General features: G+C 41.5%; 1 long non-coding RNA gene across 1 annotated transcript; it reads left to right on the top strand.

Annotated features, from left to right (window-relative positions):
- The first annotated feature begins 14,142 nt into the window (after window positions 1-14,142).
- Window positions 14,143-14,897, top strand: LOC135550878 (uncharacterized). The gene is made up of 2 exons (XR_010457157.1): window positions 14,143-14,307; window positions 14,404-14,897. It is a non-coding gene; the product is annotated as an uncharacterized LOC135550878 (long non-coding RNA).
- The last annotated feature ends 2,886 nt before the right edge of the window (window positions 14,898-17,783 follow it).

The following is a 17,783-nucleotide window of genomic DNA, read 5'->3' as shown; positions in this document are numbered from 1 at the left end:
TGGAAACACATCAAATACATCAACATTGCTTGGGGAAAGCGGGGGAGTAGACCAGGGGATGTGGTTGGGCTCGGTCTGAGTCTGTGCATAGGCTCTTAACACCCCCAGACCTTCCAATGCAAAGTGTCTGTATGCAAACAGACTTTCTTGGTTCTACAGTTACACTGAAGTTGCGGAGGTCTGTGAACTTAGGCTGGATGATATGTGCTCTGAGGAGAGCAGCGGTTATCAGACCTGGCCTTTCTGCCACCCTAGGCATGACAAAAAACATTACCCCCCTTTCCAAAAAAATAGAATAGTCCCAGTAAGCAAGTTTGAAAATATTTCTTTTTCAGAAATTAGGTTCAATTTAGGTTCTAAATGAAAGTTGAAACCAGAACCAAACATGGAAGTATATAGCCCAAATTAAGGCTGGTCCAGACTGGACAAAATCTAGACCAAACATAGACGTCTATGATTGGTTCAGATTTGGTCAGGACTAAAAACCAATGTGGAAATCTAGGCCGGTCTGGACAGGACCAAAAAGATATGTCAAAGGCATCGGTCTGTGTGTACTGGGGTGTAGCCTACAGTGGCTGCCTGCAATGGAATTTTATGAATGCCCATCAATGTGGAAGGCATAATGTTTGTGAAACACCAAAAGCCTGTTGGTCCAGATGGGACCAAGAAAATACGCATAAAAGACGTCTGCGTCGGTCCTTGCTTACACAAGGGTTGAGGCTACATGTCTGGTTGCATTGGAATTGTATGAATGCCCATCTGCGGTAGGCCCACCGTTTGTAAAACAGGCCGTTGCATTGGCTTTAGTCCTGATTCCTGTGACGAATGAATGGCTATTTATAAGATGAATATCAGCAGCTACACAACGTTATCAGGAGTTATCCTGGGCCTAATTGCAACGAGAATCAATGTGTGTACACAGCGGGAAATGCCGATGTATTTTATTTTTCGCTATGATCATAAAAAAATGATGGATACAAACTTGAAACCATCATGACTACTTAGCCCACGGGGTGAACCCTACAAAAAATGTTATGAAAGTGCAGTAACTGCAGTCGACTGGTATTTTGGACGCAGTGATTGCAGTAAAACATTATTAACATTATTATTGGACGCAGTATTTACAGCATACTACAGTTAGTCGTACTGCACTCTGACTGCAATCTTTTTTCGTAAAGGAAACTCCTGGACCGCAGTTGTGAGATTATCCATTTTACTTTGACCTCCTGTTTTTGGGGGATGTTTGTTTGTTCATATTTTTGGGGCTTGGGTGCCATTTAGGTTAGGCTATTTGATCGGAGAAACCTCCATGATGTAGTCTATATCTGCTACGTGATTTATGTTCAAATATTTTAGGGGGACGGAAAGTTGGTGAGGCCTCGCGTCTCTCCAACAGCACCATGGAGAGGCGTGCTCGGAATGGACAAGCGAACTATTTTGCGCTATTGAAAAAGTGACCACTGCTTATCACAGGGCGGCATCAGCGCTCACCTAACAAGCCCATATGCCACTGGTTGAGCTAAATCGTCTTTGTTTTTTGGCAAAATAATGTGAGGTTTTATTTGTTGTTGGAGGTGCGCCTTGGTCAGTTCAGAAATGTCCGCCTTCAATCTGCGCTGCAAAGGCTATGCTTCAGAAGTGATGGGTTTGACAGCTCTAAGAGATTGGCCGCTTCATGGGCGTAGGCGTGAACCTATTCAAGTAAGTAAATACATTTGGAAAATGTTATATATATATATATATGTTTTTAAGTATTATTAGCTAGCTGTGTATGCTATTGAGCTGCTTGTTAGCTAGCTAGCCAACTTTACATAACTAAGTGAAATATCACCAACTAACGTTAACTTCATATTAGCTTGTTATCTTGACGTTTGCCTATGTATCATTGTAAATTAAACATGTATGCTCCAAATGCATTTGTACTGAACGAAAATATAAATGCAGTGTTGGTACAATGTTTCATGAACGGAATTAAAACGTTCCAGAAATATTCCATATGCACAAAAATATTATTTCTCTAAAATGTGCACAAATTTGTTTACATCCCTGTTAGTGAGTTTTTCTCCTTTGTCAAGATCATCCATCCACGTGACAGGTGTGGCATTTTTAATTAAAAAAAGCAGATTAAATAGCCGGATCATTACACAGGTGCACCTTGTGCTGGGGACAATAAAATGCCTCTATAAAATGTGCAGTTCTGTCACACAACACTGCCACAGATGTCTCAAGTTTTGAGGAAGCGTACAATTGGCTTGCTGACTGCAGGAATGTCCACCAGAGATGTTGCCAAATAATTAAATGTTAATTTCTCTACTATAAGCTGCCCCTGTTGTTTTAGAGAATTTGACAGTATGTCCAACCGGCCTCATTACCATAGATTAGGGCCTAATTTATTTAAGTAAAGTTGTTGCATGTTGTGTTTATATTTTTGTTCAGTATAGACGGCAGGGTAGCCTAGTGGTTAGAGCGTTGGACTAGTAACCGGAAGGTTGCAAGTTCAAACCCCTGAGCTGACAAGGTACAAATCTGTCGTTCTACCCTGAACAGGCAGTTAACCCACTCTTCCTAGGCAGTCATTGAAAATAAGAATTTGTTCTTAACTGACTTGCTTAAGGTAAAATAAACAAAAAGATAACAGCAATGTGAAAGGGTTTCCTGCTCCAGCTGTCTTAAAGGGTGTAGGTGGACTAGTTAATATAGGGTGGGTTGTGGGATGAAAATATTCTCCAGTTTTAGTCCCTAGAGAGGAAAACTGAAGACAGAGAGATAAGTCAGGGCTGTCTAATTGTAATAAAGCGAAGCCTGTTTCTTTGTGATGTCTGTCCTTGGATATGGAGAGCTGTGAAAGCATGTCTGCAGATGAAGAGGGCCCAGTGAATGCCCCAAGAGATTTCTGGCACATTGTTGTATGCCATGGGTTGTATGTGCACTTATGGTAGCAAATGTTTTAATCAACAATATATGTCTGTATGTTGCTTTCTCAAATTACATGACCTTTTTGTCCAGTTGTGAGCTCTCCAATTGGTTTTATTTGATTGTCACTGTCTCAGGATATCAGCCATGTGAACTCATTATGCAGCTTATCATAATGTCATGCATCACCAATGCAGCCATAGTCCTACAGTATGATGACATAACTGGTCTAATGGGCACGTGCGATCAATGTGCCCCTTGTCATTGTACATCTGAAGCAGAGAATAGCTAGGCTCAATGCCATGACACCAGTATAATGAAAGAGCGATAAGCTATGATGAGAATCAAGATACCATAATACCACTGGTAGCATATTACATGGACAATTCATGCTTAGTGTATCATTTACAATGTTTTTAATGCATGTTACTGGTGATGTCTATCCTTTGGTGGGACATTTCGCAATTTCAGTTTTGAGGTTTAGGCTGCTCAATGTTCATAACTAGCTAGCAGCACAAGCAAACGTGCAAATCTCTCTTCACTCACCATCAACAGTCTCTGCAATCATGCTTTTGACCTTATGATTTTGTCTCTGTATTCTAGCAAAGCAAAACCATATATAATTGGAAAACCAGACACAGCAGGGATTGGCTTTCCTCCATCTCTGTTGGTTGTGATTGCCTGGGACTATGTTTCATGAATGGAAGACTTTCAAGCAACACCAACAGTCTCTGCAATCATGCTTTTGACCTTATGATTTTGTCTCTGTATTCTAGCAAAGCAAAACCATATATAATTGGAAAACCAGACACAGCAGGGATTGGCTTTCCTCCATCTCTGTTGGTTGTGATTGCCTGGAACTATGTTTCATGAATGGAAGACTTTCAAGCAAACGTCTGCTCAGTAAGAAGGGTTCGCCAGCTCACCTTCCCACAATCCCCTGCCCATTTCTTCACGTGCTCCTGTTGAAATTGAATGGGGCGGGGCTTTGGCAAATTCTGAAGTGGTGGAAACCCTAAGTAATGAGCCGGCCCATAACTATACAGAGGAAGGCTCTTTGGGGACCACGGGATGTTTAGCAGTATACACTTGAGTTAGGGTCTTATCACTGAGTCAATTTATTATGGCTGCTACCGATTCTCTACCCTTCTCCAGAAGTGTGCACTCGTTCACTCCCCCTTATGCGTTGTCAACCTTGTAGTGAAATGGCTCGCTGCTATACAACTGCAACGGCGCCATCTAACGGAGAAGTAGCAACCACACAGCTTGGCAGTGCGCCACAAAACGTGGTCTGTCTCATTTACCTTATTGGCCAAAATTAGCATGCATTTCATAGTGTTGTACAAGTGGGTTGAAACTCTAACGATTGATTACAAAACAAATTGTCAATATTTTCTACCAGTGCAGGTAAGACAGTGTGAAGGTAATTCTAGTTTTGAAAATTTGTTTCAAAGATACAAAATAGTTATTTGTAAATGGGCTGTTGTGCCAGTTGTTTACGTGAGAAAATTGCAATTTGAAATTAAAACGGATACAATTGTAACTCAATTCGTTTACAATAGAAACTCTTATGAAACTACGTAGGCTTAATTGAACTCATACAGTGACATTCATTATGAAATAGGAAGTAGGCTACTTTTGATATTAAAAAAATGTAAAGCCCATTTAGGTAACCTATGCTGGACACAGTGTTTATTTTTTGAAGTCCATTATATCCCATCAAGATGTTGAAAGTAACAGAAGTATAGAGCAACCAACCATCCACTACCAATTGCCATGAATGTCCAGCTAGGCTACTATTCCCCTTCACTTGAAAAGTGACCCATGTTCAAACCACAATGCAACCAGAGGCAGACTTTAGGCCTACTTCTGTCAGCATTGTAAGGACTGAGAGGGAACCACGGGTGGAGCTTGAACTATAACAATCCTGCAGGGCAAGCATACATTCCTCAGTGCTGTAAACACGTTTTAGTTCACTCACTGTCGATTTTTGAGAAGCACACATAACAATATAATACCATCCACCTGGGATCTCCACACTACAAATGGCCAAGAAGAGACAAAACATTTAATTTAACCAACACAATAATACATGCATCTTTATTGATCCATTACCAAAACAAAACTAGGCTGTTTTCATGTTATCGAGAGCGTTGGTGATTGTAACAGTTGCCACGTTCACTGACACCTGCCATATTCAATGCGTGCTGAGCGTTTGTAAATTAATCAGTTATTTTGCGCTCTGGCATGCTCAGACGAGAGTGCTGTGAAATCGGAGTAGATAGCCAGAGTGCATTTATGAACGGACCCTTAGTATTGATGGGAAACCGAGGCTTTCTTAAAAGCTCCGAGCCCTTTCACCAAATTGTTGCTGAAAAAACGGTTCAGTTCATCACTCAGAGCATCATTATCTGTTCATAATATTCATTAGTGACATCTGCTGGTCAGCAATAAATAGCAGCGTGAGATGTTCAGATATACGTTTTTTTCCTCCGCTGTTTTCATACATACTCCGTGGCGCAGCGATACATCGTTCGCCTTACACGGAATCCAAACCGGCTGCGCTCGTGCGCACATTTATTTTGTCCCCCTACACCAAACGCGATCACGACACGCAGGTTAAAATATCAAAACAAACTCTGAACCAATTACATTAATTTGGGGACAGGTCGCAAAGCATTAAACATGTATGGCAATTTGGCTAGTTAGCTTGCACTTGCTAGCTAATTTGTCCTATTTAGCTAGCTTGCTGCTGCTAGCTAATTTGTCCTGGGATATAAACATTGAGTTCTTATTTTACCTGAAATGCATAAGGTCCTCTACTCCGACAATAATCCACACATATAACGTCCACCCGAATCGTTTCTCGTCATCTCTCCTCCTTCCAGGCTTTTTCATCTTTGAACATATATGGTGATTGCATCTAAACTTTCATAGTATTACCACAACTGTTATTGGTGTAAGATGGCACAGTGATGCCATCTGTTGGTAAATGTTCATTACTGCAACTCTTGTGTTTTCCCGGGGTGCTTGAGATACCCAGATGGGTTGTGAGGTACTGAACAAGACTGGTTCCTCGCATCAATGCCTCTGTCTCGTCATTTAACATTCAAACATGGTGTCAAGAGTCAGATAACTAACCATGCTTTCCGCAAATTAGAGTCACCTGCTCTGGTTTACAAACAAATGCTTATTTGTGTAAAATTTCACCCGGAATTGGCCTTAGCTAGAGTGAGTTTGCACCGGTTAGACATGGCAGCGAACATTCCCCCTCCCGCCATTATGAAGCTCAGCGGGGATTGGAGCACGAACTGGGATACGTTTAGAAGTGAATGGGAAGCCTATGCGCTAGCAATGGGACTTCTGGAAAAGGACGATGAGGTAGTGGCTGCCACTTTGAGGACTATAATGGGAACTGAATGGCGACACGTATACAAACACAACCTGAACTTAACAGCAGCTCAGCAAGGTAACGCTATAGCTATTCTTGATGCTCTTGAACATTACTTTACGCCAGCAAAGAACGTCATCTACGAGCGTTATGTTTTCGGTCGTTGCAAACAGGAGGACTGGGAGTCCATTGACAGCTTTGTCACTAGGTTAAGGTAAAAGACAGCTACATGTGACTATGGTGCTTTAAGAGATGAACTGATCAGAGATAAGATTGTGCTTGGCATAACTGATGACGGCACCCGCAGACGTTTGCTGAGAGAACGTGACCTGACGCTGGCCTTGGCAGTGGAGACATGCTGTGCAGCAGAGCTTACTGATATACGGATAAGGTCCATGGAGCTAGAAAGGCAACATACGGACAATGTCAATGCTACATTCAGGCAGCCAGTAAAGAAATTCCCCTTTGCCACAGCGAATGCTAATACTACAGCCAACTCTGCAGTAGACAACCCCAATACATGCCGATATTGTGGCATTTCTCATGGACGAGGAAAAGAACACTGCCCAGCCTATGGAAAAATATGCAAATCCTGTGGTACAGCTAATCACTTCGCAAGGGTCTGCATGAAAAGCAAGTGAAAGGAGGGTAAAGTGCACTCCATGGAAACAAACACAGATGAAGGGAACGACAGCACAGAGGATGTATATGCTAGCAAGTGCATAGGGACAGTGAGGGCAAAAGGACAAAAGTGGTTTGTCACTCTGCTACTTAATAATAAACCACAGCAATGCCAGCTAGATTCAGGGGCCACATGCAACTTATGAGCCTTAAAGACAAAAGGAGGCTCGCGCCCAGAGACAAACTCGCACAGAGTAGCACCAAGCTGAAACTGTATTCGGGCCAGTTCATGACCTCTTTAGGCCTGTTTGTGACAGAGTGTGTTTTACGTGGCCAGAAATACACCCTTGAGTTGAAATAGTTGAGGCTGGTCAACAGCCATTACTGTCAGGTTCTACATGCGAGCGCCTTGGACTTATTAACTTCACCATCCCAGCTGATCTTAACATTATAGACAAAGTCCAGGCTGGGCCCCTGAGCAAGGAGACACTCCTAAGCAAGTACCATGATGTCTTCAACGCACCGGTTGAGTCAGTTCCTGGGGAAGTCCACTTTGAGTTGGACGCAGCAATCCAGCCTGTCCAGTGTGCACCCCGCAATGTACCAGTGGCCATGAAAGCAGCTACGAAGGCTCAGCTTGACAAATTCGAAGCAGATGGCCACATCATATCTGTCACCGAGCCTACGGACTGGATAAGTAATATGGTTATCGTCAAGAAACCAGACAGGCTACGGATATGCATTGATCCTAAACACCTCAACCGGGCTCTGCGACGTTCACATTACATTATGCCCATGTTGGAGGATGTTCTTTACAAGCTCCCAAAGGCCAGAGTCTTCACGCTCATGGATGCCAGAGATGCCTTCCTGCAGTGCAAGCTCGATGATCCCAGCAGCTACATGACCACCTTTTGGACACCCTGGGGCAGGAAGAGGTGGTTGAAGCTTCCGTTTGGTGTCTCCGTGGCTCCAGAGGTGTATCAGCGGAAACAGCATGAGCTGTTGATGAGACTCAGTGGTGTGGAACCCATAGCAGATGACGTAGTGGGCTGTGGGGACAGTGATGAGGAGGCAGAATGTGACCATGACGCCAAGCTGCTGGCCCTGATGGTCAGATGCAGACAGGTCAAGCTAAGGCTAAGCGGCAGGGTAGCCTAGTGGTTAGAGCGTTGGACTAGTAACCGGAAGGTTGCAAGTTCAAACCCCCGAGCTGACAAGGTACAAATCTGTCGTTCTGCCCCTGAACAGGCAGTTAACCCACTGTTCCCAGGCCGTCATTGAAAATAAGAATGTGTTCTTAACTGACTTGCCTGGTTAAATAAAGGTAAAATAAACAAATAAATAAAAATAAAAAAAGCTTCAGTTTAAAGTGCCAGAGGTCCGCTTTCATGGGCACATCTTGTCCTCCACCGGATTGAAGGCAGATCCTGAAAAAGTGAAGGTTGTCTTGGAAATGCCCCACCCATCTGACGTGAAGGGAGTGTAGCACTTCGTCGGATTCGTCACCTACCTGGCCAAATTCCTACCGCGGCTCTCTGAAGTGTGTGAGTCACTGAGGAGGCTCATGGACAAGGACACCATCTGGCATTGGCTCCCAAAACATGAGACAGCGGTGAGAGAAATAAAACAACTGGTCACCCAGACACCTGTACTGCGATACTACAATGTGTCAAAACCTGTCACGGTTCAGAGTGACTCAAGCCAGTATGGACTTGGCTGTTGCCTCATGCAGGAGGGCCAGCCTGTGGCAGAACTATGCCCAGATAGAGAAGGAGTGCCTCAGCATTGTGTTTGCATGCCAACGCTTCCACCACTACCTGTACGGGGCGTGACAATATTACCGCAGAGACAGATCACAAGCCCCTTATTGCTATATTCAGCAAGCCTCTCCTGAATGTCCCAAAACGACTGCAGAGCATGCTACTGGCCCTACAAAACTACAACCTCAAGGTGGTGTATAAGCCAGGGCCAGAGATGTATGTGAGTGACACGCTCAGCAGGGCTACTTGCATTAGGCACTCACACACGCTCCATGCATGAACAACACGCAGTGTGCAGCTTACGAACAGAGCAAGTGGATGTTGAACACATCAACCAGGCTGACTACCTCAATGTTACGGACCAGCACCTTATACAAATCAGACAGCACACAGACAGGGACGGGCAACTCCAGGCATTGAGGTCTGTGATTCTGATGGGCTGGCCCGACTGCAGGGAAGAAACTGCTTTAGCCATCAGAGAATATTGGCCAGTCAAAGAGGAGCTCAGTGTTCAAAACGGAGTAATATTCAAGAGTCAGAGAGTCGTTATTCCCCGGTCTCTGCGCCCTGAGATATTGGCACGCGTGCACTCAAGTCACATAGGAGGTGAGGCCTGTTACAGACAAGCACGTGACACACCGTATTGGCCAGGAATGCAGAGTGAAATCAAAGACTATGTCAGTAAATGCACAATCTGCAATGAATATGCCATTGAGCAGCAGAGAGAGACGATGATGTCCCACGAGCTACCGATGCGCCCCTGGCAGATAGTACGTCTAGATCTCTTCCAGCACAGTGGCAAAGACTTTCTGCTGGTAGTCGATCATTACTCAGACTTTTGGGAGACCGACCTCCTCCCCGACCTTTCAGCAGAGACAACGATCAAACGCTGCAAGGCTCAGTTTGCCCGCTATGGCCAGCCAGATAATTTCAGACAATGGAACCCAATTCTCCGGAGTTGAGTTCCGAAAATTTGCTGCAGGATGGGAATTCGAGCACGTCACTTCATCACCACGACACCCAAAAGCTAATGGGAAGGTGGAGTCCGCAGTAAAAATGGCAAAGAACCTCTGTAAAAAGACTCTGCGAGAGGGCAAAGTTGCCTGGAAAGCAATCCTGCAGTGGCGCAATACCCCGACAGAAGGCATGGATAGCAGCCCGGCACAGCGCCTCATGGCACAGCGCTTAAAAGCAGCTCTGCCAGTAGCCAGCACTCTCCTGGAGCCATGTGTGGTGAGAGACGTGCTGGTGAAGCTACGTCACAGAAGACAGGTCTCCAAGTTCATCTACGACAAATCAGAAAAAGACTTAACTTGAGCTCAGGGTGGGTGAAACGGTGCGAATGAAGCCACTACCAGGGGACCGGACAGGCCTCTGGATCCTGTGTGGCACCACGTTCCTACTTGGTCGAAGTGAATGGATCACTGTACCGTCGTAACAAGGTTGACCTTCGGATTGCTGAGCCAGCACCTACTCAGAACCCTGATGGCCAAAGGGGTCGCATGACAAAAGACAGAACCCCAGCAAGTCACATGGGGCGGCCGCTCCTTCGCCCATCAATTCTCCCCTTAGACATTCAGGTGACACGCCTGTGCTCGAACCCGCAGTCCTCGCAGACAAGCCCCCTGTCTTTTCACGCTGTGGGCGTCTGTCCCAGCCACCAAAAATACTTAATCTGTAGGTTTCCCATCATGGATTGTTGACAGAGTGAAGAGTGAAGAGAATATCAAAATGTGTTTTTACCTGAGAAAAAAAGAAGAAAAAAAAATACTAAACTGTTCATGTTGGAAATTGTTACTAGGTTTGTTTTGTTAGTGAATTGACACCTCCTGTCCTATTTTATTAAATGGAAGATGTTATGGGTGTAAGATGGCACAGTGATGCCATCTGTCGGTAAATGTTCATTACTGCAACTCTTGTGTTTTACCGGGGTGCTTGAGATACCCGGATGGGTTGTGATGTACTGAACAAGACTGGTTACTCGCATCAATGCCTCTGTCTCGTCATTTAACAGTCAAACAACAACCACCAGCAAAACAGTTCGTCTTTCAATCACCCATGTGGGTATAATCAATGAGGAGATGGCACGTGGGTACCTGCTTCTATAGAGGCAGGACTTTCAGCACGATCTGCGACAGAAATAGAAAGGAGTTCTATTTTAGCCCTTGGCATCGCAGACGCTCGTTGGTGTAACGGATGTAAAACGGCTAGCTTAGTTAGCAGTGGTGCGAGCTAAATAGCGTTTCAATCGGTGACGTCACTTGCTCTGAGACCTTGAAGTAGTAGTTCCCCTTGCTCTGCAAGGGCCGCGGCTTTTGTGGAGGGATGGGTAGCGATGCTTCGTGGGTGACTGTTGTTGATGTGTGCAGAGTTACATTGATGCTGTTGACCAGGATTACTGGTTGCTGCGGAAAAGGAGGAGGTCAAAAGGGGGGGATGAGTGTAACGGATGTGAAACGGCTAGCTTAGTTAGCGGTGGAATAGTGCGCTCTGCAAGGGCCGCGGCTTTTGTGGAGCGATGGGTAACGATGCTTCGTGGGTGACTGATGTTGATGTGCGCAGAGGGTCCCTGGTTCACACGCAAGCAGTGTGGGTGTAATAATTGAATAACATGGATTTCTAAATTTATTTTGCTACCTGTCAGGTCTGGTCAGCATGTTAGTAGTTTATAATCAGTTGGAATACTATGTTTACATCATGCTTCCCCTTTTTTTGCCTTGAAGTTGACTATTTTTCAAAAACTGAATCTATGGCATTATTTAGGATGCTTAAGACAGAAGCTTTTACTATACTAAATAAAACAAATGAATTAAACATTTGCATAAACATATTGTTCTCTAACATAAACATAAATATATAGCCAATTATATATAAAATCGTGAAAACAGTAATAATAAAATGTAGAAAGTAATATTTCATGATCAACCGTGTCCAACGCTTTGGCTAAATCTAAAAAAGATGCCTAGAGGTATTCATTGTTGTTCAGGGCTGTAAAGATTTGATCCACAAGTTGCAAAAGAGCCATATCTGTGGAGTAGTTTTTACGAAACCATATTGGTGCTCATATAGAACACAGTGTCGATTTAAATGTTTCAACATTCTCTTAATCACCAATTTTTCAATGAGTTTAGAAAAACATGCTCGTACAGATATTGAGCGATAATTTGTAAAAGATCTGGGATGAATAACTTTGGCAATTTTCAAATATTTAGGAACAATACCCGTTTGCATTGATTTGGTGAAGATATATTTCAGAGGCTCAGTAATCGAGGAAGACACTGATTTCCCCAGAGGAACCAATCTTGTCATGACCTGCTGCTGATATCTTAAAGTGAACAATTATCTCCATCACCTCCATTACATCAGGAGGATCAAACTGAAGCAGAGAAGGGAATGTAATCTTAATGTAATCCAAAGGATTTCCATCAGTTTTTTGTTTGACAGAGAGGAAGGAACCTACATTCACAAAAATGTTATACAATTAACATGAAATAACCTCAGGATCACTGTAGGTCCTCTTTTCAACAATAAATTGAGATGGAATAGTTGTAGATGTCTTTTTATTCAACAGTTGATTGAGGATTTTGACTTTATTATTTAAGGATTTTTGGAATTTGTTTGTAAAATAATTTTTGGGGGATATCCAAAGTAGATGAGTAAATTTGTTCTTATACTTTTTGTAATTTGCAGAATTCAGGGTAGAGGGATTTTGATAAAGTTTTTATACAGGATTTTAACTGAGGATTTTTTAAAACCGGTTGTAAACCAAGGTTTCCAGCTCTCTTACGTGATTTAACTAAAGAAAAGCTGTGGTAAAATACAGAATTGAAAGATGTGAGTATGGTAAGCAGACTCTATATTATCAATAAGGGTGGCAGATGAACTGGTCACTTATGGACTTATAGATGAGGGGATACATATAGCTGGAGTATAAAGTTTTCAAACATCAGATGTCAGTGAGTGGTTCTTACTTTTAAATAAGGTATTTTGTAGTCACAAAATAGAAAACAAATCTAACCTTCACTATTAATCAAATCCAAAGTTGATGCGAGGATATCAATGATGCCTTCCGAGTGGCGCAGTGTTTTTAGTCACTGATCAGTGCTAGAGGTGTCACTACAGATCTGGGTTCGATCCCGGGCTGTGTCGCAGCCAGCCGCGACCGGGAGACCCATGAGGCAACGCACAATTGGCCCAGCGTCATTCGGGTTAGGGAAGGGTTTGGCCAGGTGGGATGTCCTTGTCCCATTGTGCTCTAGCGACTCCTTGTGGCAGCTGGGTGCATGTACACTGGCTTCGATTGCCAACTGTACGGTGTTTCCTCCGACACATTGGTGCGGCTGGGTTAAGTGAGTAGTGTGTCAAGAAGCAGTGCGGCTTGGAAGGGTCGTGTTTCAGAGGATGCATGGCTCTCGACCTTCGCCTCTCCCGAGTCCACACGGGAGTTGCAGCGATGGGAAAAGACTGTAACTACCAATTGGGAAGAAAAAGGGCAAAAAAATATATATCATAATACATTTTAAAAAGGATATCAATGAAACGACCAATGTCAGAATCAGGTGGCCGATACCAGGGAATTTCTACAAAATCAATGTCATCTGTAAGTGCGAGGTCCTCTCTTACAAAGAATTTAAAACATTTATGAACAAAAATGGACACGTCTCTACAGTGGTGAACAACATTATAAGGAGATATGTCATAAAGCAAGGTTGTCTCTTCAAGAGTATCCCAAAGTATTTTGCTCTCATTGTTAAAAACACAGTACATCATATGGTTGACATCCCTCATTTGCCGTCATTACTGATTGATGGGCATGATTTCACAAGTGATAAATTGCCAAACAAATTAATCCATCAACTTTAAACCAACAATTGATTTCCTATGCAATTCAGCAAAAAATCCATATCTCTAATTTATTCGAAACCCATTAGTAGGAAATGTATTAATTACTTGTCTTTTCCTGTACCGCCTAAAGTGAAGGAATTGCACTTCAAAATATTTAATGATATATATCCCTCGAGAGAATTCCTTCGGCATAGATTCAATTTTGGTCACAATAACTGCATATTTTGTGTCTCAGAATTTGAAACTACAGACCATTTGTGTTTACAGCAACACATCCTGGAGTGATATGTATGACTGGTTAGAAGAAGAAAAAATCTTTCCAATAACCCAGTTTACTAGAGATAATGTAACTTTCGATATAAAAATTGGAAGATAAGAACATAGAATTTCTATTGAATGTTTTACTTATTTTTGGTAAATGTGATATTCATATTAAAAGTAAATACAGCCTTTGCTTATTGTTTTTCAGAAATAATATGTTAATTACTTCAATTCATTGAAATGTGTATGGAAAAAAAGTTGTCTAAAAGACTCTTGAAATGTCACATCTGCTCCTGCTATGCCCTCTGGTGTTCATCCGGTGTCTTCTTGACCTGCAGTTACTCCCCCTGTACACACTTTCTCTCTCCCTCTCCCTCTCTGTGTGATTGTGTGGTTGGAGACAGGTGTGCTGGAGTCAGAGCAGATCCCTACCAGCTGCAACTTGTTGCATAATCAAGACCTCTACAAACACTCAGTCCTGCCACTTCCACTCTGCCAGATCGTAATCTCTGCTCAGTCAGTTCATGATTCTAGCCATTTATGATTATGCAAGATCCTGTTACGCTGCTGTGCCTGTTTCCCTGCTTGACACCGTTTATCCTCTCATTGTAGTTACCGCTCTGTCTCTGGTTCCTGTCTACCTTGCTCTGGATTTTACTCAACACCACTACCTTGGATTCCCCCCAGGACCTGTTTACCCTGTTCTACTCAGCTGACTCCAACCTCCGTCTCCACATCTGTTTTTTCTGCAACTCATCCGAGCTTCCCGGATCTGCACTCCATGTGTAACAATTCATAACAATTAATATTTTGGTTCATTCATCCCAGTTTCCTCATCTGAGAATGCTCTTGGGTTCCCCTGTGTCTCACCGCTTAACATAAAATTGATTAATAGATTAGATTTATTAGAAGACCCCATAGCTTAAGTTATGCCTAATTTGTAGCCCTTATTTTATTATGGTTTATTTATTTGCTTTTGTATTTTGGTTTGTTTATTTAGCTGTGGTGTAACCCTTGTGTGCTCTGATTCCCACTGATTATTTGAATGCATGTTATGCCTTATTGTATTTGTTCATTGGCAATAAAATACATGTATACAAAAACGTTATCAGAAGCACGTGATAAATGACGTCAGAAGCTTCATTTTGTCGAACAACCACCTGATTGGTTTGGTAGTGATTTGTTAGAAGACAAAAAGCCTTCGATGCACACAAGCTACGGAGTGTGGGACATCATCTATAATAATTTGGCTGCTCTAAATTCTTTTGACCAGCAGGTGACACTCCTGAACACTGTTGATCAAAGCCTTGACTAATGAACCTATTTTAGACTAAATAGAGCTCGCCAGCTTGTAGCGCAAAAATGCAGGTTCATTCAGCCATCCCTATGGGAAAATGAATTGGGAATGAATAGGGTTTTGGAATAAACCCTGAAAATGAGATCTGAGGTTAACACAGGTTTAGGAGGTCTTATACTTTTGGTTCTTTGTGATAATAGCAGTCAGTTAACATTTTATGAATTATGTGCTTTGTGTTTTTTATTACGTAAATGCTTAAAAATTCACAAGTTACGTTAGCTGATGAAGGTTATCTCATAGAACAAAACGTAGAAAATCTCCTAAACCTGTGTATACCACATAACTTATTTTCAGCGTTTATCCAAAAACCCTACAAGAACGCCATTCATTTTCTCCATAGGCTTTGTTTGTTGGACAAAGCCTATGGAGAAAATGAATGGCGTTCTTGTAGTGATATACACAGGTTTAGGAGATTTTGTTCTATGAGATAACCTTCATCAGCTAACGTAACTTTTTGTGAATTTTTGGTAGAGTTTAAAAAAATATATAAACATTAATTGCAACAATAACAATATTGCACATCAATACAGGGACATATCTGTAAAAATAAAACAAAACAACAGGCGAACACCCACCCCCCCTCCCCCCAGAAAATAAATAAATAATAATTCAGGACATAATTTATATGTGACAAGGCATTGAGACATTAACAGACGTTCAGAGGCGTAAATTCTAATAATTTTTCCAACATTTCAAGTTTCACAAATTTAGGGATTTATAAAAAAATTAGGGATTTTATTTTTTTCAATCCATAGTTTACTAGAATGGCTGAATGAAAAAAATAAATGCTTTATAGATTCTGAATCAGAGGGAAAAAAACAAGGGATTTTGCCAAAATTGAATATTTTGTGCAAGAAATCCTTAAAACGGGGTAGATGGAAGAAAATATTTTAAAATTAGTTTCAATAATTTTTTACACAACTGGATAATTAAGGTTAAAGGTAGTCATTTTTGACCATTGCATGGGTTCGTCACTTCCATAGCAATATATTGAATTATAAATATACTTCATTAACTGCCAATCGTATCCACTTATTGAAGATTTTTATTAATGTGTCATTAATTTGTAAACTTGGAAAAGAGGGAACAATCTCATGATATAACAGTGTTCTTAATAAGTCCAAGTAAAGGATGTGTAATTGCTTTGCAAACCTTCATATATTCTCTCTGAGTAATATTAACCTGAAATGTACCAATTAATTCATAAAACTGCAGAAACTCCCCAGTGTTGTCGAACAGGTCACATACAAAATTAATACCCTTGTCAAACCAAAGGCCTTTGAAAATGGATTTCCTATTCATTTTAATAATTCTATTATTCCAAATCAATTTTTTGGGCTTGAATATAATTTACCAGAAAAATCTAATTTGCTGGTGAAACTTAAACACTTTCACAGGTAATTTTGGAGGGTCAAAATCGCATTTCATTCGGAATTTAAGTTCACGAAGTTTATAAAACCAACTGTTAGGGCTATGATACCACCTAGAGGTAGGATTAGACAGACAATTTCAACCATTTAATTCTAAAAGCACCCACTAACGACTCAAAATCAATAGCCTGTAAACCTCCACGGTCATAGTCTTTCACTAATTGAGATTCCCAAAAATAATGTGTTTTATTCCTCCAAACAAATCTAAGTATAACATAATGAACTGTTTTCGATGTTATTAGAAGAAAGATAAAGGGTGATGATTAAATGATTCTAGATAAACCATCAGTCTTGGACAAAAGAATACGACCCTAAATTTAGATATCACGTTGCAGCCATTCACTTAATGAAACTCTCATGGAATTAATTTTACTACTGACGTTTAAAGATGTTTTTAGTGATAACAATTCCTAAATATTTAACTACCTTTTTAACAGGTATGGAGGCAATGTTGACGGAGTCACAGCAATGAATTGGCATGAGATCACATTTGTTAAGTTTGAGAGTCAATTCAGAGGCCATTGAAAATGTCTTGATTCTGTCAATAGCCAAGGGAATAGCCGCTCTATACTTTAGGAAAAGGGCAGTATCATCTGCAAATTGACTGATATTTATATCTTTACCAAAAATACGTATTCCTTTTAAATTCTCAGATTTTTTAAGAAATACGGCTAGTAAATCTGTGGCTAAAATAAATAAAAGAGAGGAGATTGGACAACTCATGGTAGAGTTTAAAAGGGATACTCCATTACTATTTATTCATATTGACAGGAGACACACAGCCATAACAATTACCCCTTTCTCCAGTAGAGGGAACTAAAGGTGTCTCCAGATTCAATACATTGACCTACTTGTGCGTCTGTGAATTCTGAACATTAGTTTATTTTTTGGGGAGAATATCTACACTTTGACATTACTCAGGTCAGGTTTATGGCTGATACAGCGAGACATGGAAATGCTTTTTCACTGTTTATTTCAGAGCCATGAAAAGCTATATATGGCTCTGGATTATATTAGATATATAAAAACATTGCGTCATAAAATGTTCGTTTTTCTGCTCCTGATAAGCATTGATGTGTGATGAATCACAGTTATTCCATTATTCCAGTGTGTTCATAGGTCCTATATTCTCATTTACATAACACTGGGGATTTTTTTCATCAATGCGATTGGGAATTGTATTTAGTCATTTGCACAGTATTTCT

Source organism: Oncorhynchus masou, chromosome 12 (genome assembly GCF_036934945.1).
Source record: "Oncorhynchus masou masou isolate Uvic2021 chromosome 12, UVic_Omas_1.1, whole genome shotgun sequence".
NCBI lineage: Eukaryota > Metazoa > Chordata > Actinopteri > Salmoniformes > Salmonidae > Oncorhynchus > Oncorhynchus masou.
Note: the sequence above shows the minus strand (reverse complement) of the source record. Positions and strands in the feature narration are given on the sequence as shown.